Consider the following 24,668-nt stretch of genomic DNA (forward strand, 5'->3'; position numbering starts at 1 on the left):
TTCACTTTTTTCCCTTTCCTCTTTCTGATACAATATGAAAGAAAGAAAATGACTGTTAAGCCAAGCTTAAAATATAGGAAATGATTTATTATCCCCAAGTATTTCTGATGGCAATACATACATTTATTAAAAATCTAAATTATATTATTACATCAAAATGGCTGATGAATGCTGAAAGGCGGACACAATGCTAAATGATGGATATTTAGTCGCTTCTATTTACAAGATGATTTCGAATCCCACCAAAGCTGATTTTGCTTTTCAAACTTTTGAGTTATTGGGTCAATAAAATGAATACCTGGAAACTACAGAAGGGGATAAAACCAAATTTTCTCTTAACTTCTAACCTTGTGCTCAAGACATAAATGGGCATTTAGTTATGTTCATTAATGTTTTCAGTTCAAATCTCACTGTGGTCAGCTTTGCCTTTCATCCTTCCAGTGTCGATGGAATAATACATCAGTTGTTGCTAGTGTTTAGCCGCAGGTGAGCCCTGAGATTTAGTCGATCTATGATAAAAGACGTTTCAGTCGTGACCATTCCGTCATAATTTCGTGGCAGAGTCATAGATCATCAGATAGAATGCCTTGTAATTTTCCCGGCTCTCTATTGAAGTCGACATTACCTTTCTTCCATTCGATGTCCAAAAAAGAAAAAGAAAGAAGAAAAACATTATCCTTTCAGGTCGATGGCTTTCAAAAGGTCGTTGGACAGGATGAATCACGATATGTTTCAACTCTGTGCTATCGGAGTTCAAGTCCGGCTCCTTGTTCCCCTTGAAACTACGGTCACTTTACGCAGTTAAATTAGTGGAAGAATAGAGAAGTCTTTTAGTAAGTACCCTAGTTTTTCAGCTGATTGCTCTTTACGACAACACCCCAAATACGAGGAGACTTTTAAATCCCGTGAACTCAAAAAGACATGCGTACAGACTTTCATAGTTCTTTGATACCTTTAGCTAAGTCAGTAATGGGGAACTTTCCTCATGTGTGTCTGAAGTGGTACACCGAAGGTAATACGTGATAGACTTTGTTAAAAATACCTCCTTTCAATACTGTGATATGCAATACTTACTTCTAAGCATTTATCTAACATAGATATTCATGTATACATATAAATATATATGGATTCTATTGGTCAAGATTATCTATGCATCTGCACACGTGTGCACGGTTCTATGCGAAATTTTTTTAATATGACAAGCAGTTGGCCATGAATACAAGTTTCATCTCTCTATACCATCGATGTTTATTTCAGAGGAAAGGCTGCCGATTGGGACCGATACCGCTTCGCATCAGTTTCATCGCTGGCCTTTCTGTCGTAACGCTGAAAAGAGATACCACATGGCATCTTGTTCGACTCTCTAAAAGGGCCGTTAACCCACCACCTTGGATTGATTCTCTTTTATTGACCCCGACGGAATGAAAGGTGAAATTGACTTCAACAGGACGTAAAGTATCGAAATACATACAAAGCTTCGTACATCGCTTTGACTAAATATGATTTCATGCATCGAATTTTGTAAGAAAAGGAGAAGATGGTGGATAAGGAAGATGGTAGTGATGGAGAGAATGAGGAGGGAAAGAGAGAGAACAAGGTGCTAAGGAGGGGTAATGGTGGTGGTGTCGGTGGCTTAAAGAGGATAGTCGATTAATTGCCACTACTAAATTTTGTTGACCGCTGAAAGATGAAAAGCAAAATCGATTCCAACGAAGTTATTTGAACTTGAGCTCAAAATCAGAAGAGAAAGAGGAAAAAGAAAAACATAACGAAACTTAGTGTGGTAAACCTTATCCGTTCCGAAGATTTAATGATGATGCTGGCGACGACGATGATGGTAATGCAGCTTCTGTCAGTTTCGAGACTGAATACTGAGTTTTTCGATCGAATGAGCTGTCTGCTTGTTAAATCAGTGTATAAATACCTGAAGCTGAATGGTTAAAAAGTTTACTTCACAACTACGAGGTCTTGGGTTTGATGGCTCGGAGTGACATCTTGAGCAAATGTCAATTTCTGTAATTTCGGATTGATCTATACGATGTGAACAAATTTAGCAGGCCGGAAACTGTGTAGACAGAAAGCCCGTCGGCTGGATTTTATATGTACTGTCTTGTTACATATGTGTTGAACTGTTTCTCTCTGAGAATTGTGGAATGCTCAACCACTTGCTCGTTAATTCAGGAGCAGGTAATTTGGTTGATCGAATAACTGAATCTACATCGTCGAAATCGACGGAGAGCCATCAATATATTCTACACACACACACACACACACACACACACACACACATACACTCACAGACACGCTTGTATCTCTAACATAAATCTCAGAGCTCAAACAAATAGATACAGATTGTAGCAAAGCTAAATCCATGAATTACTGGATCTTCGGGCTTCCACACCGTTTCCCTTCACCCAGTTCCACTTCAAAGGCTTGGGTTGACCTGAGGTTACAGTAAATAACGTTTGATCAAGATTTTACGCTGAAGAATTGAATCTGAGACTTCGTGATTGCAAACGAAATTCTTAACGATTCAGCCATGCGCAAGTCCACTTTTTATTTCATTTTATTTTATTTATTTACGTATTTATTTATTTTATTCATTTATTTGTTGTTATTGCTGCTGCCGTTGATGTTATTGTTAAGTGATGATAAATAGACAGAAAAAGACATAGATTAAAAGAAAGGCGCAATTTCTAAAATCACTCTTCATCAAATATACATTTTCAACGAAGTACTAATCGATCATTTCCGAATATTATACAGCTATTATTTAAAGTGCTTCGATAAACACAAGATAGTCATTAGAGTCAAGTAACAGGATGGTGTGTTTGTTGGTCCGCACATATGTCTACTGAAATAAATTATTATGTGAATCTAAGGAATAATTATTCAACACAGAAGCGATGTAGATTATTAATTTCATTTTATTTTTAAGCATTATTGAGTGGTGGAGAATCGGTAGAATGTCGGACAAAATACCTCGTAGTATTAAGTTTATGTCTGTTGACTTCCTGAGTCCAAAATCTATTCCTGTTCATTTTGTTGATAAAATACAAACGTTACTGAGGAGGGCGAAGGAATCGACTACATCCAAGAAAATTTTGCCTCAGTATGGCCAGAGCAAAATGACTGAAATTAATAAAAGACTTTTCAAAACAGAGAATAAATAGATACTAAGCCTAAGGCATAAGAAGATTTTAGAGTTTTCGAAAAGCTATGGGTTCCTGAAAATCAATACTTGGAAATATGTAATATATTTATCTGGAACAGCCTTTCAACAGAAGATGGAGTAAACTACAAAATCGAAGAGATATAGAAAAGAGAGACAGAGAGACAAAAACAGACCGACAGACAGAGACACTCTCCAGATAAGCCGAATTCGTGGCCACCATTCGGTTCCCATTTCATTTCATGTACGTTGTTAATCATCTCGGGATCATAATATAAACATCATATATAAACATCGCATATTTCGTTATGCAGATACGTGGTGTATGTATGGGAAGATGTGTGTGTGTGTGTGTGTGTGTGTGTGTGTGTGAGTATGTGTTTGTGTGTGTGTGTGTGTGTTTATGTGTTGTGCGTGTGTGTGTGTAACAGTGACTCGTCCGGTTCACATATCACTGAAAACAACCCTCTGTTTTCATTGAAGTTTGCAGTATTTGATGACGCTTTGTTATTATTTTTAAGTATATTGCGAAGGGATCCGGCATTGCTTCCCAAAAAAGTAGTCTCTGTAACCTCTTGTTGTTTGGGATTATTTCAGAAACAGGAGAAAGTCTTGATATAAACACGAAATACTAATGTCTTACATAGGTACCAAGCGAGAAGTCTGTGGGGAGGAAACCATCGATTATAATCGACCCAAATATACCAGGTACTTGGGTTGATCATGTCAATCCAAGTATTTGGCTAGTACTTTATTTTTCGGCCCAGGAGGATGAAAGACAAAGCTGACTTCAGCATGATTCGAACTCAGATGGTAAAGAGCCGTAACAAGGTATTTTTTTGTCTGACACTTTAGCATTTATGTAGAACGGAAGAATGGTAGAAACGCAAGAGCACCGGATTCACTGCCTTCTAATTCTGAACTGTACCGTCCCCTGTGCCTTCTACACGATTTGTAGAACACTAGCCTTTCAGTTTCTAAGTAGTTACTCGTCCTGCTAGAAAAAACAGTCAAATAAGCCTGCAGATTGTATAATACATTCCTAGATAATCGAAGTTTGGAAGCTTTTGATAACACATCTACTTGGTCACTGTTGATCTGGGAAAGAGTCTAAAACAAAAACAACAACACGCAATGCTTGTTGGACACGTGAGGAGATATGCTAACTGTAATTTTATTATTCTCTGATATCTAAATCACATAACACAAAGCAGATAGTTGCGAAGACGAGAAGATGACATGTTGCATTCAACTATTGATGTACACTTACAGCTACAACGATATCTTGTGAAGCCACAGAGACCAGTTTCGTCCAGTAGTAGTAGACTGCGTTCTTAGCTGACGATGACACTGACCAACCACATTCATTACACAATGCCACAAGCTTCAATATTGACCATAATAACAATAAGTGTCATGTACAGCTCGAGCGAGTAATATAAGCAAATGAAAAGCATTCTGTATTAAATAAAAGCATTCCAATGCATTACGGAAGAATTGCTTTCCTTGAAATCTTATTGTAAATTAAAATTCCGCAATTCGGAATCCATTTTCCTTTGACTTTCAATATACGTAACACAGAATTCAATTTTGTATAATATGGAAATCACTGGAAATAGGCTTCATGTCACGAAATTCCGCGTTGCGGTAAACTTTTCCGAAATACAATACCTTCGTAATGTGAATGATGCTTGTACTATTCCTAAGAGAAGTTGCCGAAGCTACAGTTGTAATTACTCTCTCCCTCTCCCTCTCTTTCTCTCTCTCTCGCCCCCTCTCTTTCCCTCACATTGTTTCTTTCATCCTCTCTTTCTCTTTCTATTTATCTATCTTTGTGTCGAAGTTACTTCAAAGACTTCATCAATACCGTAGATGCACCTTTTTCATGACTATGCCTTATGCTGTTTGAGATGAATGGTTGCTTATATAATCAGTGCTGAAGCTGCTGAGAAGATTCTTTTCCCACAAGTCATTTCTGAGCTCTCTCCTTTCTTCTGGAGCTTTTTCCTTTTTCTGCAATTTCTTAATGCCAAATGTGATCCACAGTTACAGCTGCCCTGCATGTTTGTCTCTAATTCTTACATAGAATTATGTAAAAGTTTCTTAGGTGCATCTCTTGGACAATGAGTTTCTGTAACTTGAGAACAGAGGGTCGCTTTTGCTGTTCTTGTGTCATAATATAGACATTAATTAACTACCACTATATTAAGACCTAACTACAATTGATGAGAGTGATTTATGTTAAAGGATGAAAGAACATTGAAAAAATAATGAGTCATATATTGTGAGCAAATACACTTTCTTACATACTTTCGCTTCAATTATTAAAAGAGTCAAGACTATTGAAAAGGTTGCAAGACGCAACGAAAATTTTAGGAAAATAAAAATAAGAAATAAGTGGAAATTTTACCGGTAAGTGTGTTCCATTATAAGGCACAAATAGAAAATGACTCTCTCCAGACACAACAGAATATGCTTCAACACACGAACTCATATAAAGAATCTTGCAAACCAAATCTCAAAACGAAATATTTTGAAGATAACGAGAAGTATCAGGTAATCACATGGAATGAATTTATAAAACTGACGAATTTATAAAATTGATCGTTAATCTAAAAATTACCACTCATATGCTGGAGTACTTATTGAATTTTAAAAAAAGAAAATCTATAACTCTTACAATCCAAAATTTTAAAGGGAAATAGAACTAATACCTGCAAACAAAAAGACGTGAAGTTTCGAACATTGACTGATTCTCCTGAAGCATCCAAGAAATCAGAATACCCGCCATCAGAAAAAGAATGGACGATAGAAAAAAGTATTAATAGTTAACAAGAAGTTCAAGTAACAATTTAAGGAGAAATAGCAAATAAAGTTACAAAAATTGCTGCTCGCGAAGTGGATATATTGTAGAGCAGTGGTTCTTAAGCAGGGTCCACATGGCCCTTGGGGGTGGGGTCCATATAAGATTTTGTTGCTAATATTTATGTACAATAAATTGGTTATATTTCTACAATGCACAAAATATTTTAACAAGTTTTTTATTCGATTCTTAATAAAGAATATAATAGGACTCGTTGTAAGGGTCCACTTCAGTTAAATAGGAATCAGAGGAGTCTGTAAGTAAAAAAATGGTTGGGGACCATCGTTCTAGCTAGAAGAAAATCTAGTATGGAGACAGTGTGCGGCCCGGAGCAGCTCTTGAGTTTGCCGCCTCCGCCTCCTGTATAGGCTTATACAGCAGACCCAAAAGTGACGCCCCCGTAAAATTATCGCCCGAGGCAAACCGTTTCCCCGTTCTCTCATCCTCCGCTACGTTCTCTGTATAGAAAGAAGGAATTTAATCATGATGATAAGTAGCCTTTTGATGAAATCAAAATTGAATAGTACTCTGGTGTCACATCACTGTCAATATTTATGGGAATATGCTTGAAAAACAGCAGGATAGGAAAATATCAGGAAGAGACTTCATTATTGGTCGTTGATATAGATAACTTTCGGTTGGTAACATCCTATTCATCTCTAGCAACAAACTCACTTGGGAAATCAATACACTAAGTTGGTTGACATTTGTGGAAACAAAGTTAATAACCAGGAACAAAGCCACTCACGAATTGTCGGTGAAGTGAAAGCCAGAATCTAACGTATAAACTGTATATAGATTGTCTAAGTCTATTCCACCGTGAATGTTGGTCAAGAACATCCTTCTACATAAACAAACTTCTGGAATGATATTGTTAAAATTACAATAATCCTGGAGGAATAATTCTAGACAGACCCTATACAGTTTACATATTATGTTCTGATATTCACCAGACATTGGATAATAGAGTTTGAAATAAAATGTCTGAAAAGATGAGATAATCATGACTAGAAATTCTTTGATCATAAGAACTAATCGATCGAAACTAACCTGGAGCTAAACAAGCACCACAACAGATGGAAAGAACGTACTGCTTTATAAAATCGGTCGATTTTGTATCCATCTCATCGATTCTACTGGCCCTCCATCTTTCCAAAGTTCCAGAAACTATTATAACCATACAGAAATAATTAATATAATTGCTAATGAAATAAAGTATTACATATGTATATTTCAAAGAGACAGTCTTTCTGCAAAGTTATTAACGCCTACATTGTGTGTTCAGCTATGATGGAGTCACAGAGGTGCCATCGTGTGCTATATTACATATCTTGACCATTTTCAAACCTAATGAAGCCCATCCCTCTCCAGATCTGACAGCACAGTCAATTTCTTCTACAAAGAGAGACAGATAGAAAGAACGAATCAACTTCAAGACAGGATTAATACTTCATTTATCGATTCCTAAACGACGAGGAAATGCAAAATTGAGCTCAGAGCACCGACGGCCGAAAGGAATAATGTAAGGTGATCTACCCGACACTCTACCGACTCAACCAATTCGCTGCTTTAAAGTTACTTTTGCTGGCAGGGAATTATTTACCATTTTCTTGGGGAAGTCTGAAGGTGCCTGATCTGCTCGAACGAAGATAAAAGCTTCAGCCTGGCATACAATTTATTTCTGGACAATTTGCTTTTGTATGATAGAATTAAAGAAGACAAAAGAATTCAAGCGGACTGCAGAAGAAGTTCAACGAGGTCGTAAAAGCCAATATAAAGATAGGTAACGACATTATCAACAGCTGAAAAAAAATCAAGGCCAATGAGGGGACACTCTGGTGCGCTATCATCTGAGAAGAAACAACAACTTTTGGAGTTAACATATGTATGTATGTATTTATCATGTGAAGGCGCATGGTTTAGTTATTAGGGTATTCAGCTCACAAGCGTAAGGTCGTGATTTCGATACCCGGCAACGTTGTGTGTCCTTGTGTAAGACACTTAATTTCACGTTGTTCTAGTTCACTCACCTAGCAAAAAGGAGAAGTGCCTGTATTTCAAAGGGCCAGTCTTGTCACATCCTGTGTGACGCTGAATGTACATTGAAAGTACGTTTGCCTAGAGTGTTCCAACCACATGCGCGTTAATTTTATGAACAGACTATTCTTTTATCCTTTTATTTGTTTCAGTCATTGGACTACGGCCATACTGGGGAATCGCCATGAAGGGTTTAGTCGAACAAATCCACCCCAGTATTTACTTTGTTTTCTTTGTAAAGCCAGGTACTTATTCTATCGTACCATATTACCGAACCGCTAAGGACGTAAAACAAATCAACACCAGTTGTCAAGCAGTGGTGGAGAACAAACGAACACAGAGACAGGCACGCATATATATGTATACACACACACACATACACACACACACACACACATACACACACATACGACGAGCTTCTTTTAGTTTGTCTTCTACTCGACCTGATGCTATAGAAGAAGACACTGAGCTTGGAACTGTGTAGTTGGGAAACAAGCTTCTTACCACACAGCCACGCTTGCGCCTGTATGTATAATCTTCCCTGTTTTTAATCATCATTTTTTTCCAATATCGGAAGAGCCGGTCATCGACTTTCATTGACATTTAGATAGCATAAGCTCGGTAGGCATATATGTGCAGTCATATAGATGGTGTGTGCTGTGTGTGTGTGTGTGTGTGTGTGTGTGTGTGTGTGTGTGTGTGTGTGTGTGTGTGTGTGTGTGTGTGTGCGTATGTGTGTGTGTGTGTGTGTGTTTGTGTTTGTGTTTGTATGTGTGTGTGTGATTGTATGCTATAAGTATTCGAGACAATTCCCCAACTTGAGGATAACGTCTCTTCCGCCAACCAATATCAGAGGCTATGAAATATGAAGGTCCGTGAACTCTGACATTCCTCCCTTACAAAATAAAGGAAAAGATAAAAATTCAAATTCAAATTCAAAGTATCAATGCATACAAACAAACGTACACCCATATATAACAGCATAAACGCCTTGAATTCTCAGCGGAAACCACCACGCATCCTGGGGCCCGTAAGCACGTTTGTTCTTCCCCCAGGGGCTCTATATGCATACATATACATAAATGTATACATGCATGCATACTGGTACACTTGTACCAATAATAATTGGTACATTTCGTTTTATGAATAAATGCCTAAGTAGCAATGTGAAAAAAAAATCAACGGTTAATTTGCATATTACAAATACAAATTGTAAGCAGAACTGTAAAAATATGCAAGACTTTTCTCAAATTCAAAATGTGAATGTGTTTTTGTTATCTACATTCCAATAATGGGGCTTTGCATCTTTTTTAGAAACCAGTTCCTTCTTTCCAGGAACACTTCAAATACTTAAAAATATAAGAGAACATTCACATATGCATAGAGATACATATGAACATACATACATATAAATGCGCACACATACATTCATGCATACATCATACATACACACACACCTGCATACATATATGGCTACACAAGTATGACTTCCTAGTTTATAATAAATGTCACTGAAGATTGATGTCCGGCTCTTTCGATATTGTAAAAACGTGATGACTAAATACAGGGAAGATTATACATATATAAACACATACATACGTGTTATACACATACATGCATATACATATATATCTATATACACACATAGTAAATGGGCATCAGTCGGTTTCGACGATGAATACTCATTTGTTAGATCGTCTGAATTACCTGTTCATTGAATTGCCAAGTAAGTAGCTGATCAGTCTATAAACGTGTGCAATATTAACTCTTCAGAGATATACACGACAAAACGCAGTGCATAAACAAGGTTGTATCTTTAAATAAAAGGGACACTATCTAATTGGCGAGCTTCAGCACATTTTCCATCTATCCAATTTTACTCACAAGACTTGGGTTGAGCCGAGCCCATAACCAAGGAAGCCGCAACGATTGATCTCTAGACCGCGTGATTACGAAGTAGAGTTCGTAACTGTTCTGTTCTGTTGCGTTCAAGCACACGCGCACGGGCATCCACACATACCTACATATATTTACATAAAGCCTCTCTTCTTTGATCATTGGTTCATAATTATACCAATAACGATTAGGGAACATGAAAGGCAGCGAGCAGGCAGAATCTTTGGCACGCCAAGTAAAATGCTTAACTGCCTTTCTTCTGGCTTTACGTTCTGAGTTCAAATTCCGCCTTCGGACAAGAGAATATCGCTTGTAATATGTTAATTCTTTTACACTGAATAAAATACAATGAAAATGAGCGTTATATAATGAAGATTATTTGTACCTTTTTTTTTTTTAATCTCGCCTCCAAACATTAAGTAGGAAACGATAGCCAGTAGATGCATGCATTGACATGTTCGCTAGGCTAACAAACAGATTCTGAAAAGCTGAAACAAATTGGCATTGGGTATTTTATATATTGGTTTCCCGTACGTTTGCGACACACCTATGCCCTGCTGGCGACACACTAATGTGTTGTGACCCGCAGTTTGGAAAACACTGCAGTAACACATCATTGTTCTTATCCAAGTACCAGTAATGTCGCTTTGTTTCTTTGTTAGAATCCATTTCTTTCATTCTAGGAAGAATTCAAAAACTTAACGAAAATAAAGTAACACACAGATATATATGCATACATACATACATACATACATACATGCATTTATATATACATATACACTCACACACTTACATACGTCATACACACATACATGCATAATTTCACATAATTTAAAGAGAGTTCTCTATTTACATATTTAAACATCAAATCTAAAATAAACAATAAAATGAATAAATAACCACGACAAATGAGAATATTGGTCTTTTAAATCCAGATTAAAGCTTAAATATTTATTGCTTTGTCTGTGGGGCATTTGATTCTAAGAAGACATATTTGAACGACAGTCTTGTAAAGTTAGGTTTCTCGGAGATCAAGCAGAATCGATTGATTCGCAGGTTGCAAGCGTAAATCTATCAGCCAGTCTGACGAGATAAGTTAGACATTCCAGCAGTAAGGTTTGTAGACAATCGTAATTGCTATTCTCCCAATTCAGCCTTGTCACTCACTGACTGTATATTATCGAGTTAAACAGAGATGTTTTTTAAACACACAGACACACATATACCTATGTATACATACATATTTATGTAAACCTGTGTGTATTTCTCTGTGTGTGCATACGAGAGTATATATATTGGTTGGTTGTTGATGATTCACACCGTTGCTACGCGTGTTTTTCGCTATGTGCCATTCTTCAAGCGACATACTGATAAGTTGTTTTTTGTGTGGCCAAAACAGGCGCTCTAATTTTCCTTAGGTGGCAAAACGTATCAGTATGAAAGTAGATTCATACATACATACATGGATAGATGGATGGGTGGATGGATGGAAGGACGAATTGACTATATATATATATATATATATATATATATATATATATAAAAGTGAGTTTGTGTGCTGTCTGTCTCCTACGATTTAGATTCCTAACTACTCCCACATTTTGCGGTGTAGTTTAACCAAAACCGGGTATCTTATAGTCGTGATTCATATCGAGCCCTTCTGGGTATTAGCGCGCGTCTACGATGAGTCTACGATTAAAAAAAAATTTACCATCAATTTTTTCCCATTTTTAATGCATTTTTGGCATATATAAGGGAAGTAACTCTCTAAAAATTTATTATTAAATCTCAGAACGTAAAAAGCTACAGTAACCCAACCCCTTTGTGGTTAGCCATGTTGTGATGGCTGTTATACTTTACATCTCTAAAAATGCTTATATAGTTATTTCCCTTACAAACCCGAGCAACGCCGGGCGATACTGCTAGTATATATATATATATATGGTATTACCTTGATGGCCAGATAACCGAAGAGATGGTGTTGTGGATTTCCACCTCGGCATCCGAGTTTTATCTTGGCTATTGAATAATTGCCACATATTATTTTACAGATGTATATATATACATATATATATATATATATATATATATATATATAATATATATATATAATATATATATATATATACACACATATGTGTATGTGAGTGTGTACCAGTGTATGCATATACGCACACAAACAAGTACACAGACACGCTCATACATATACATATATATATATATATATATATATATATATATATATATATATACATACACTAGCAGTATCGCCCGGCGTTGCTCGGGTTTGTAAGTGAAATAACTATATAAGCATTTTTAGAGAGTTACTTCCCTTATATAACAGCAAAAAATTCCATTAAAAATGGAAAAAAAATTATGGTAAATTTTTTTTTAAATCGTAGACTCATCGTAGACGAAGAGCTCGATATGAATCACGACTATAAGATACCCGGTTTTGGTTAAACTGCACCGCAAAATGTGGGAGTAGTTAGGAATCTAAATCGTAGGAGACAGACACCACGCAACCTCACTTTTATATATATATATATATATATATATATATACGAGGGACGTTCAATAAGTAATGCCTCTGACACACTTGCATGTGCAATCATTTATATCTCTGTAGAGTAAGTGGCAAATTACAGCTCTGAACTAATTGTGGTTTCTGATTTACAGGTGTTTGAACCGAGTCAAGTGTGAAGTGGAGCCTGTTAAGTGTCGAGCAGTGATCCGATTTTTGTATTTGAAAGGACGCACACCACGGGAGACTTTTGATGAAATGAAAGTAACTTATGGTGATGATGCCCCATCATATGACCTTGTAAAACGCTGGCATCGTGAATTCAAACATGGTCGGAACTCTGTGGAAACAGCTCCCAGATCTGGTCGTCCCCTTCTGCCATTGATGAGGCATCTGTCCGTCAAGTTGAGGCTGCCATTTTGGAAGATCGACGCATAATTATTCGCTAAATAGCCCATGAGGTCAAGATTAGTACCGGGTCTGTGGAAACTATCATTCATGACCACTTGCATATGCAAACGGTGTCTGCCAGATGGATTCCCAGGTTGCTCACGCCTTTCCAGAAGCAAGAACGCGTCGAGTGCTCGAGGGTGAATTTGGAGATGTGCCAAGAAGATGAGTCAAAATTTTTCAAAAGACTGATTACACAGGATGAAACCTGGGTCCATCACGATGATCCAGAGACCAAAGCCCAGTCAATGCAGTGGAAGCACCGTGACTCACCCCCTCCAAAGAAGGCAAGGGTGCAGCCCTCCGCTGGCAAGGTCATGCTCACAGTCTTCTGGGACCAGGACGGAGTAGTGATGACAGATTTCCTGGCAAAGGGTACCACAATTGCAGGAGCCAATTATGCTTCACTTTTTAGGAAATTAAGAGGAGCTATCAAAATCAAGAGGCGGGGCAAGATCAGCAAAGGCATCCTCCTCCTGCAGGACAACGCTCCGGTCCACAACTCGCTTGTCGCCAGATCAGAAGCACAGGCGTATGGCTATGAACTCCTCCCCCATCCCCCTACTTTCCTGACCTTGCACCCTCTGATTTTCACCTCTTCCCAATCATGAAGTTGTTTTTGAAAGGAAAGCGTTTCCCAGATGATGCAGCCTTGATTTCTGAAGTCACGTTCAGGTTGGAGGACCAAGCTGGGGTCTTCTACAAAAACGGTCTCCAGAGCTGCATCAAGCAATGGGAGAAATGCGTAACTCTGGGTGGTTCCTATGTAGAAAAAGACTAACTGTGCCAAGTTTCGTTGCTCTACTGCTATGGGAAGTGGGTCAGGGGCATTACTTATTGAACGCCCCTCGTATATATATATATATATATATATATATATAACAAAGTGGTGTTGTAGGGTACCGCACGAGTGGAATTATATACGAAGGTAGGTTTGAAAATGCAATTTAAAAAATGTTTATTTACTTTACCGGTTTCACTCTTTGGAAAAAGATTGTCAAAAGTAACATGTAGAAGTTTGGTTGCGTTAATTATTGGTTGTTACAAATTGCTACATTACATATATACAGTCTTTGGTAACAGGGACATGTTAAGGACATAAAAAAGTTCAACAAGTTCCTTAAAATAGTGTATTGCGCGTGTGTTCATGTGTATGTGTTTGTTCGTATGCGTGTCCATGTCTGTTGGGTGTATCTGTGTGGCGTGTGTGTGTATATGCGTTTTGTGTGTGTTGGTATTGAGTATGTGTTTGTGTGTGTGCGTATATATGGTGTGAGTGTATGTCTTTGTGTGTGTATGTATACATGTGTTTGTGTGTGGGCTGTTTTTGAATGGTCCCAGTGTCCATTGTGGTGTAAATGGATGTGTGTTTTTTAGAGATTTTGTAGGATGGTGTGTGTATATATGTGTGCCCGTTTGTCAATCGTGTGTGTGATTGTCTTGGTGTTGAGTGTGTGAGTGTGTGCGCGCGCATACATGGTGCAAGTGTGTGTATATACATGTGTCTGCGTGCGTGTGTGTGTGTGTGAGTGTATGAATGTGCATGATTGGTGTTTGTTATGGTGCTGTGTGTGCGCATGTGCGTGTATATGTGTGTCTATATGGGGGTCAAAACGGTGTGAGTGTGTGTGCATACACACACACACATACACATATATACATATATACATATATATACACACACACATGTCTTTGTGTGTGTGGGCCGTTTTTGATTGGTCCCAGGGTCCATTGTGGTGTAAATAGATGTGTGTTTTTAAGATTTTGTTGGAATGTGTGTGTATATGTGTGCCCGTCTGTGTGTGTGTGTTGTGTATGTGTGTGGTTAATGTTTGTTAGTGTGTTGCGTGTGTGCTGGTGTGTGTATGTGTTTGTTCGTATGTGTGTCCATGTGTGTTGGGTTTGTCTGGGTGGCGTGTGTGTGTTTATGTGTTTTGTGTGTTGGTATTGAGTATGTGTTTCTGTGTGTGCGTATATATGGTGCGAGTGTGTGTGTCTTTGTGTGTTTGTTTTGGATGTGTGCCTGGGGAATATGTTAGAGTATGTTTAGTTGTGGTCTGTATTTTTGAATAAGATTATTTTCCCTATTTATTCGTGTTTGGTCTGTGGTGTTGTCCGGGCATTGGTATAGTGGGAAAACTAAGAATTTGGGGGACTTATTGTGTGCACAGAGGTCTAAGTATCCACTTAGTGGTATCTGTCTTGTGGAGGGGTCCCTCAGTTGTTGGCGGTGAACTGTCATTCTTTCTCTGAGGGTAAGGCTCGTTTGCCCTATGTAGTCTTCGTGGCACCCTTCACACCTTATGACGTAGAGTAAATTTTTGATGCGCTCGTGAAATTATTTTTTATGATGAATGTGTGTCCTGACTGGAACTTGTACGTCGATCCCTCAATGAGGTGGATGCAAGTCCTGCAGTTGGGACGACCACATTTTTTGACGGTGGGCGTTGGGTTTGTGTTGTGTAATTTTGCGTTGGTGAGGAGGTTTTTTAGGGATTTAGGTTGTCTCTCACTTTTTATTATTTTATGAGCTGCCAGTAATTTTTTTAGGCGTGGGTCTTGATTTAGCTGTGGAATGTTGTTGTATATAATAGTGTAAGCTTCTGCATTTCTTGGGTTGTGTGTTGAGAGATAGGGGCGGCTATTTACTGTACTGTGGATGTGTTTTGGTTTTCGTAAGTCTTGAGTTTTAATTGATTTGGCCCGTTCTATTCCGTTGTCCACTAGTGATGCCGGGTAATGTCTTTCGAGAAGAATTGCCCTTAGTTCCCGGAGTCTTCTATTTCGTGTTGTGTCATTTGAGACAACTGTGCAGATTCTTCTCGCTAAGTTGAAGGGGATATTTGTCTTTGTGTGTTTTGGGTGATTGGAGGTTAATAGAAGGTATTATTTAGAGTTAGTGGGTTTGTAATGGATGTCAGTTTCAATGTCGACGCCTTTTTTAACGATTAGAATGTCAAGAAAAGGAAGTTGGTCCTGACTATATTCCATTGTGAATTGAATGTGGTTATTTACACTGTTGATAAGCTTTTTGAAGTCAATAAGTTGGTCGAGTGTGTGGAACCATAGGATGAGGCAATCATCTAAGTAGCGTTTCCAGTTCTCCAACAGGTATTTGTGGAAAGACTGGCCGTACTTATATTTGGATTTTTCATAAATATGTGATTCCAGGTAGGCCATCACCAGGTTTGCTTAGGTAGGGGCAACTTTCGTACCCATTGCCGTTCCTGAAACCTGTCTGTAAGTGTTATTATTGAAATTCATAAAGTTGTTTTGCAGAATAAATTTGAGGCCCTCAATGATGAATTCTCTTTTTATTCTTTCCGGGATCTCATTGGGATATTTATCCAGCCAGAATTTAATGGCTTCCAGTCCATATTCATGTGGGATCGTGGTGTAAAGGTTTATTACATCAAAGGAAACGATTAAAGTGTCTTTATCGGTATGTTTGGGGAGATGATTTAATAGGTCCAGGTCATCTCTTGCACTACTTGGAATGTGTTTCAGTATTGGTTTTAGGATGATATCGATAAATTTGCTAAGTCTGTGTGTTTCACAGCTTGGGCCTGCCACTATTGGTCTCAGTTTGAGATCAGTGGGATGTGGTATATTGATGCTGGTTGAAGTGGACTTTTTGCAAGCTTCTGTGATAATTTCACACTTGTGTATTTTTGGAAGCCCATAGAGTGTGCTGGTTTTGCAATTAAGTTTGTTATGTAGTCGCATTCCTTTGCTGTTAAGTCATTCCGGTTTTGTTAAATAAGTGCCTTCAGTTTGGTCATTGTTTTGGATTGCTGGTAGTCGACTACTCTTTCATAGTAGGTAGTATCCTCTAAAAGGTGAGATACAGAGTTTTTATATTGCTCAGTATTCATAATAACGACCGTACTACTTATCTGCTTCCTTTATTGTGACGTCTTGATTGTTTCGTAGCGTATGAATGATTTCCCATTCTCTTTTACTGGTGTTGGGTTTGGGTTTAGGTTGTGGGAGTTCACCATAAGGGAAGTTTGAGATGTAATCGCAAAATTTGTCTAAGGTTTTGTTTCTGCGTTTTATGGGATTACAGCTGCTTTTGTTACGGACCATTGATTCGTCGTTATTAGTTTCTTTGTCAAAAAATTCCTCTGAGAGGCGTAATTTTCTGCAAAAGTGTGAGATGTCATTCTGTATTTCCCTCAGGTTAGGGTATTGCGGAGTTGGGGTGAATTTTAGTCCTTTTGAAAGGATTTTTATTTGTGGTGTCGACAGGCTTAGGTTTGAGAGATTCACTATATATATATATGTGTGTGTGTGTGTGTGTGTATACACTCTTTTACTCTTTTTTATTTGTTTCAATCATTTGACTGTTGCTATGCTGGAGCACAGCCTTTAGTCGAAGAAATCGACCTCACGACTTATTCTTTGTAAGCCTAGATCTTATTCTATCGGTCTCTTCTGCCGAAACGCTAGATACGGTTACGCAAACAAACCAACATCGGTTGTCAAGCGATGGAGAGGAAACAAACACAAATATACAAACATATACATATACATATAAATATATACGACGGGCTTCTTTCAGTTTCCGTCTACCAAATCCACTCTCAAGGCTTTGGTCAGCCCGAGGCTATAGTAGAAAACACTTGCTCAAGGTGCCACGCAGTGAGAATGAACCCGGAACCATGTGGTTGGTAAGCAAGCTACTTGCCATGCATAAATGCATATGTTTTTACATACACGTTTGTACATACGTAGATATTTATATATGTGTATACAAGCATACACATGCCGGTACATACACAGAAACATATTTACATGTTTACCTGCGTGTGGTGTGTGGGTGTCAGTGAATGTGTATATACTTACATGCATAGAAGCCGATATGTATTATATATAGCATAATATTGGTTTAAAATTTTGGCACAAGACCGGCAATTTCGGTGGAGGGAGTAAGTCGATTATATCAACCCCATTAATCAACTGGTACTTATTTCATATACCTCAGAAGGATAAAAGCTAAAGGAGACGTCAGCGCAATTTGAACTCAGAATGGGAAGACGGACGAAAACGCTGCTAAGCATTTTGCTCGGTGTGCTAGCGCTTCTGCCAGCTCGCCGCCTTAACAAATGGCATAACAGTGAATTACTTACCATGGTTCGCTCAGTGCTTACTAACATATGTATGCATGTGTGCATGAATGAACCTTTCTCTCGAAAAATGTACATATGTGTTTAAATCTCTCTCTATATATATGGGTGTGTGTGTGTGTAAGAATATAACTGTTTACAATGATATCAAGTGGTATAGCATGTATAAATAACCATCAAGGTAATACCATAAGGTAAAAAAGTATTATGCTAAAATTAGCAGCCAGAGGACGACAACAACCACAAATTTTCACAGGTGAGGATAACTAACTGACAGTTTGAAATCGTGATGATACAAGTATGTGTGGTTTCTCAATTTACGTTTCTTTTCGTTATTGGTACATGGGCTAAGAATTTCTGCCCATTCCCCCGATGTCAATTAATGTGCATCAGCGGAAGTTTGTAGTTGTAGTTGTCTTCTAACAGCTATTTTTGGCGTGCTGGTGCCACTTGTAGCGCTCTTAATTATTAATTGATACTTTTTTACCTTATGGTACTACCTTGATTGTTATTTAAGCGTGCTATACCACCTGATATTATTATAAACAATAATATCCTTATATATATATTTATAATTTATTATTCACTTCGATCACCTTTTAAAATTTGCTGCAGCTTTAAAAACGGTCAAGGCGCACATTGTTTGGGTCAGTAAGACTCGCTGAGGAGAGCTAAGTGACATTTTCACAATTTTGAAATCGTGGTGATACGTCTGGCTTTTCAGTTTACGATTCTTTTCGTCATTGGTACGGGGACATAGAATTTCTACTCATATCCCTATTTCAATTAATGTGTATCGGTGAAAATTTGTGGTTGTAGTCGTTTCCTAGCTATTTTTAGCATGTTGGTGCCACTTGTAGCACCCTTAAGTATTAATATATGTGTGTGTGGGTCTGTGTGTGTATGTGAGTGTGCATTGTGTATGTATATATATGTGTGTGTGTGTATGTATGTATATAATCTACATATATATATATGCATGTATATACACCCACATATATATATATACACCCATATATATATATATATATATATATGTATATATACCCACATATATTTACACACAACCATATATACAGTATATATATATATATATATATATATATATATATATATATAATATGTATGTATATATACCCACATATATTTACACACAACCATATATACTGTATATATATATATATATATATATATATATATATAATACTATACGCACACACACCTATGTATAAATAACCATCAAGGTAATACCATAAAACATACATGCATGTATGTTTTATTAAACAAACCGGAAGAATGTAGTCGTTCTACACGCAGAATGTAATCAATTCTTTACATCAGAAGAGGATGAAAGTGAGAAAAATCAACGTTTCTGATATTTACATTATTCTCCGATGATTATCCTAAAATATCTCCGGGATATAATTCATCAGCTACACTAACAACAACGCCGAAACGCTCATACAAATTACAACAACAAAAGCAATAAACACTCATCCCGTTTAAGGATGTTGAACGAAACGCCCGTTTCCAGAGCTGAATTATTCAAATACCAAAGAATCCCTCTCAACACATGGCTAGGATGCTCCTCCACTACTTCTGCCCGTGATCAGAGATGCACATATTGTCAGCTACTTAGGGACATGGTCGACTGGTTATGGTCAACCCACTGACAAGCAAATCTGTGGTATTGAGCAGAATATTTGCTGTAGCCCATCTTTTATACCAAGACAAAACAATGTACGTGATAACACTTCCAAGATGAGAAGCCATGAAAGCCACTGCCTGGTACTGCATCAGGGCATTTACTACTACTACTACTACTACTACTACTACTACTACTACTACTACTACTACTACTAATACTTTAAAGACTCCGCCGGTTACGACGATGAGGGTCCCAGCTGATACGATCAACGGAACAGCTTGCTCGTGAAATTAACGTGCAAATGGCTGAGCATTCCACAGACACGTGTACCCTTAACGTAGTTCTCGGGGAAAATCAGCGTGACACAGAGAATGACAAGGCTGACCCTTTGAAATACAAGTACAACTCATTTTTGCCAGCTGAGTGGACTGGAGCAACGTGAAATAAAGTGTCTTGCTCAAGGACACAACGCGTCGCCGGGAATCGAACTCACAACCTTACGATCATGAGCCGAATGCCCTAACCACTAAGCCACGCGCCCTCACACTAATACTACTACTATTATTGTTGTTGTTTATCTTTAATCTGCAGGTTTGTTGCAATCACTCCCCGAGACACACCCAGCGTCCTAGGGTTACAGTATGACTGAAAGCTTGGAGAGGGCAAGTGGCGGGGTACTAACGAAATATTATCATGTAATATAACACACACATTTAAACTGATAGATTTCTCTGAGAATGTGGGCAGTACTTATCTGCACAATCTTTTGGATTTCTCTGAGACATGGTCCCCGGGAATATTATCAAGATGTTTCTGACATCCGTTCTTATCATATCAAGGGCACCCACAATAATAGAAATGTTATTATTAATATTATTATTATCATTATTATTATTATTATTATTATTATTATTATTATTATTATTATATTATTATTATCATCATCATCATCATCATCATCATCATCATCATCATCACCACTAGAAGAAGTGGAGAGTGGGTGGGTGGGAAAATCAAGGTTAGAAGAAGTAATAGGGAACGGGGGCCGGTGAACAGTTATTGTCCTTATAGATATTAATCACTATTATTATCATCATTATCATTATTACCAATGAGGTAAATCCGAGGCGTGGTTATTGCTAGTTGAAATTATTATTATTATATTATTATTATTATTATTATTATTATTATTATTATTATTATTATTATTATTATTAATTATTATTATTAATTATTATTATTATATTATTATTATTATATTATTATTATATTATTATTATTATTATTATATTATTCAGTAGTTTTATTTTTATAGCGTGCTTTCACTTCACTACCGAGCGCAGCTCTGTGTGCCTTGGGTATGTGCTGTGATTTGTTGTGATGCTCTGATGGTTATGTATGGAAAGTGTTCTGCGTAGGATGTGTGCAGTGCCTAGTAGTGCAATTTTCTGTATGTTATATGTGTTTGTAAGTCCTGGTGTTTTTGTTATGTATTTGTCTGAATATTTTTTTATCATGCCTAATGCACCTACTATGATGGGAATTGTTTCTGTTTTCAGGTTCCACATTCTAGTTATCTCTATTTCCAGGTCTTTGTATTTTGAGAGTTTCTCCATTTCTTTTAGAGACACGTTGTCATCTGCCGGTATTGATACATCAATTAGAAAGCATTTTTTTTCTTCATGATCTCTGACAACTATATCTGGTCTGTTGGCCTTAATTTCTCTATCTGTGTGTATCGGCATATCCCAGAGTACGGTTGCTTTCTCGTTTTCTGTGACCTTTTCTGGTATGTGCCTATACCATCTTTTTCTGTTGTTATTCCATAATGTTGGCATAGCTTCCAATGTATGTAGGTTCCAACTCTGTCATGTCTGTGAATATATTCCTTCTTAGCCAGGACTGGGCAGCTAGAGATAATATGATTTATTGTTTCTTGTCCATCTCCACATATTCTGCAGTTACTTGTAATATTTCTTTTCATTACATGTTTTTGGTAATTTCTGGTGGGGAGGCTTTGGTCTTGTGCTGCAATTAAAAATCCCTCTGTTTCTGCTTTGAGTCCTGAGCTTCTCAACCATTGCTGGGATTTTTCTTTGTCTATTTCTTTTGCGTTTAGTTTAGTGCAGTATTTACCACGAAGGGGCTTTTCTTGCCATCGTTTTATCATGGCTCGTTGCTGTTCTATTTTTAGTTTGGATTTCAGTTGTTTTATAGCTTTTGTTGTTTCTCCAGTAACATTTATATCCGCATCCAGTTCTATTTAGCATATCAGATAGAGGTGACAGTGCCAAGCAGAAAAGGAGTAGAGAGAGCGTGTCTCCCTGGAATATTCCTCTTCTAATGGGGATGTCTTTGGTTTTCATGAGTCCCTCTTTTGTTTGGAGGTGTAGGACTGTTTGCCATTTATTCATAGAGTGCTCTATGAATTTTATGATTGTTGGTGCTACTTTGTTAATGGCTAGTGTTTCGAGGATCCATGTGTGGGGGATGCTATCAAACGCCTTTTTGTAGTCAATCCAGGCCATACTGAGGCCTTTCTTCTTTCTGTGGCTATCTTCAGTTATGGCTTTATTAATCATTAGTTGATCTTTACAGCCATATGAGCCTTTGCGGCATCCTTTCTGCTCTTCTGGGAACAGTTTGTTTTCGTCCAGGTGCTTGTTCAGCCTTTGTGATATCACTGCAGTAAATGCCTTGAACATAGTAGGGAGACAAGTTATTGGTCTGTAGTTTTCTGGTTTTTCTGTTTCATTTGATTTGGGAATTAAGATGGTTTTCCCCTTCGTGAGCCATTCAGGCATTGTCTCTGGCTCTGCTAGTAAGTTGTTAAAGTTTTCAGCCAGCTTTTTGTGCATTCCTGTTAGATATTTCAACCAGAAGTTGGGGATCTTGTCATGACCAGGTGCCTTCCAGTTGCTTAGTCTTTGCAGTTCCTGGGTGACCTCTTCAGTTGTTATGGGGGTCCAAAGTTGTTCAGATGCCGAGTTTGTTATTTTGATACTCCTTTTTTTTGGTGGTTCGTTCGCCGACCATATTTCTCTCCAGAATTCTTCCAATTCTTCTGCCGTTGGTGCTGCAGTGACTTCTATTTTATTTTTGCCCAGTTCTTGGTAGAACTTTTTGGGGTTGGAGTTGAGCTTTTTGTTTTCTTCAAAGAAGCGTTGGCGTTTCTTGTACCGGCGGATCCTTTGTGCTTTGGCAAGGATATCTTGCTTCAGCTTTTCTTTTATTTCAGGCAAATCTTTCTCTGTGATGTTATATTTGCGGAGTATTTTCGTTCTCTTTTTGTTGCTCAGTAGCGTTGATTGTTTGCTGATTTCATTAAGAATCGACAGGTCTTTTCTAATTTTTTTTATTTTGCTTTGGATGTTATTTATCCACAGGGTTTGTTTGGGTGGTGGTACTCCTGTTTGGGAGGGTTTGGGTGAGTATCCAGCTTCTTTTGTGGCTGCAGTGGCTGCTGCGTATATTAGGTTATTTAGCTCAGTGATATCACTTTTTTTTTATTCAGTGGCTATCAGTTCAGTGACGGCTAGGTTTATGCTGTTTATAATAGGTGTTGTTATTTCGTTTATTTTGATTCTTGGGAGGTATGGTCGTTGGTCCATTTTTAGCTATCATTATTATTATTATTATTATTATTATTATTATTATTATTACTAGTGCTTGCCATCAAAGTGACACTGGGATAAAATATACGAAGCCCAGTGTACCCATCATGACTAGCCGTCTCATAAGGGTACACCAACCACATGCATCACAACCGTATTATTATTATTATTATTATTATTATTATTATTATTATTATTATTAGAATTTACATCATCGCCATCATCATCATAGTCAATAATATCAGCATCATCATCGTTATCGTCATCGTCTTCACACCACCACCACCACCACCACCACCACCACCACCACCACCACCATCATCATCATCATCATCATCATCATCATCATCATCATTATCATCATCATTAGTATTATTATTACCCAGTGAACTGGTAGATTCGTTAGTACGCTGGACAAAGTGCTCTCTCCGGAGGTTAATTTTGCCTTTGTCCCTTTCGGAGTGATTAGATAGTACCAATCCTGCACTAGGGTCAATATAATGGACGACCAACTTCGACCAATTTTCAGGCCTTCTGCCTAGAGTACAAAGGATTATTATTGGTATTATTATTATTATTATTATTATTATTATTATTATTATTATTATTATTATTATTATTATTATTATTATTATTTCTTTTTTGCTTTGTTTTGCTTTGTTTTATACTTATTAAAACTTTTTTTTTTTAGTTAGTTGGTTTGATTGTTCTGAATATATAAGCAACAGAAAATATCCTTCTGGTATATTATGTTTTATAACTAGTTTAATATGCATCTGACGAGGACCACATTGCTGACAACGTCAACCATCAATAAATTATTCACGTTTAGTATTATTTACCACTCATAATCATTTACTTGTTAGGTGGTCTGAGATGGAATGCCGTTGAAACAATTGTAACTGATATAAAAAATTTATGCTGATAACTACATCGTTATCGTTTATTTATACATGTGCCTGTGAGTGAGTGAGTGTGTGTGTGTGTGTGTGTGTGTGTGTGTGTGTGTGTGTGTGTGTGTGTGTGTGTGTGTGTGTGTGTGTCTGTGTAAGCCTGTGTTTGTGTCTGAGTATAATCTTGGTATAAATACATTCTAAGTACACTCGAGTTGTCCTAACTGAATATTTGTAATTTGATATAGGTATCTGTACAAATTTTCGTCGATCTGTATAATTGTTTGCTCTAGAATATTACGATTTGGATTATGCAAGAATTTCTTTGCAATAGACTATGATTTTTATGGGTCTTTTTTTCTCGTGAATTATATCTTAACATCTCAGATATAGATATAAATTGAGGCTAGGCAATTCTCTAAAGATTTTACGGACTACTGCC

The sequence above is a fragment of the Octopus sinensis genome, linkage group LG9, assembly GCF_006345805.1.
Source record: "Octopus sinensis linkage group LG9, ASM634580v1, whole genome shotgun sequence".
NCBI lineage: Eukaryota > Metazoa > Mollusca > Cephalopoda > Octopoda > Octopodidae > Octopus > Octopus sinensis.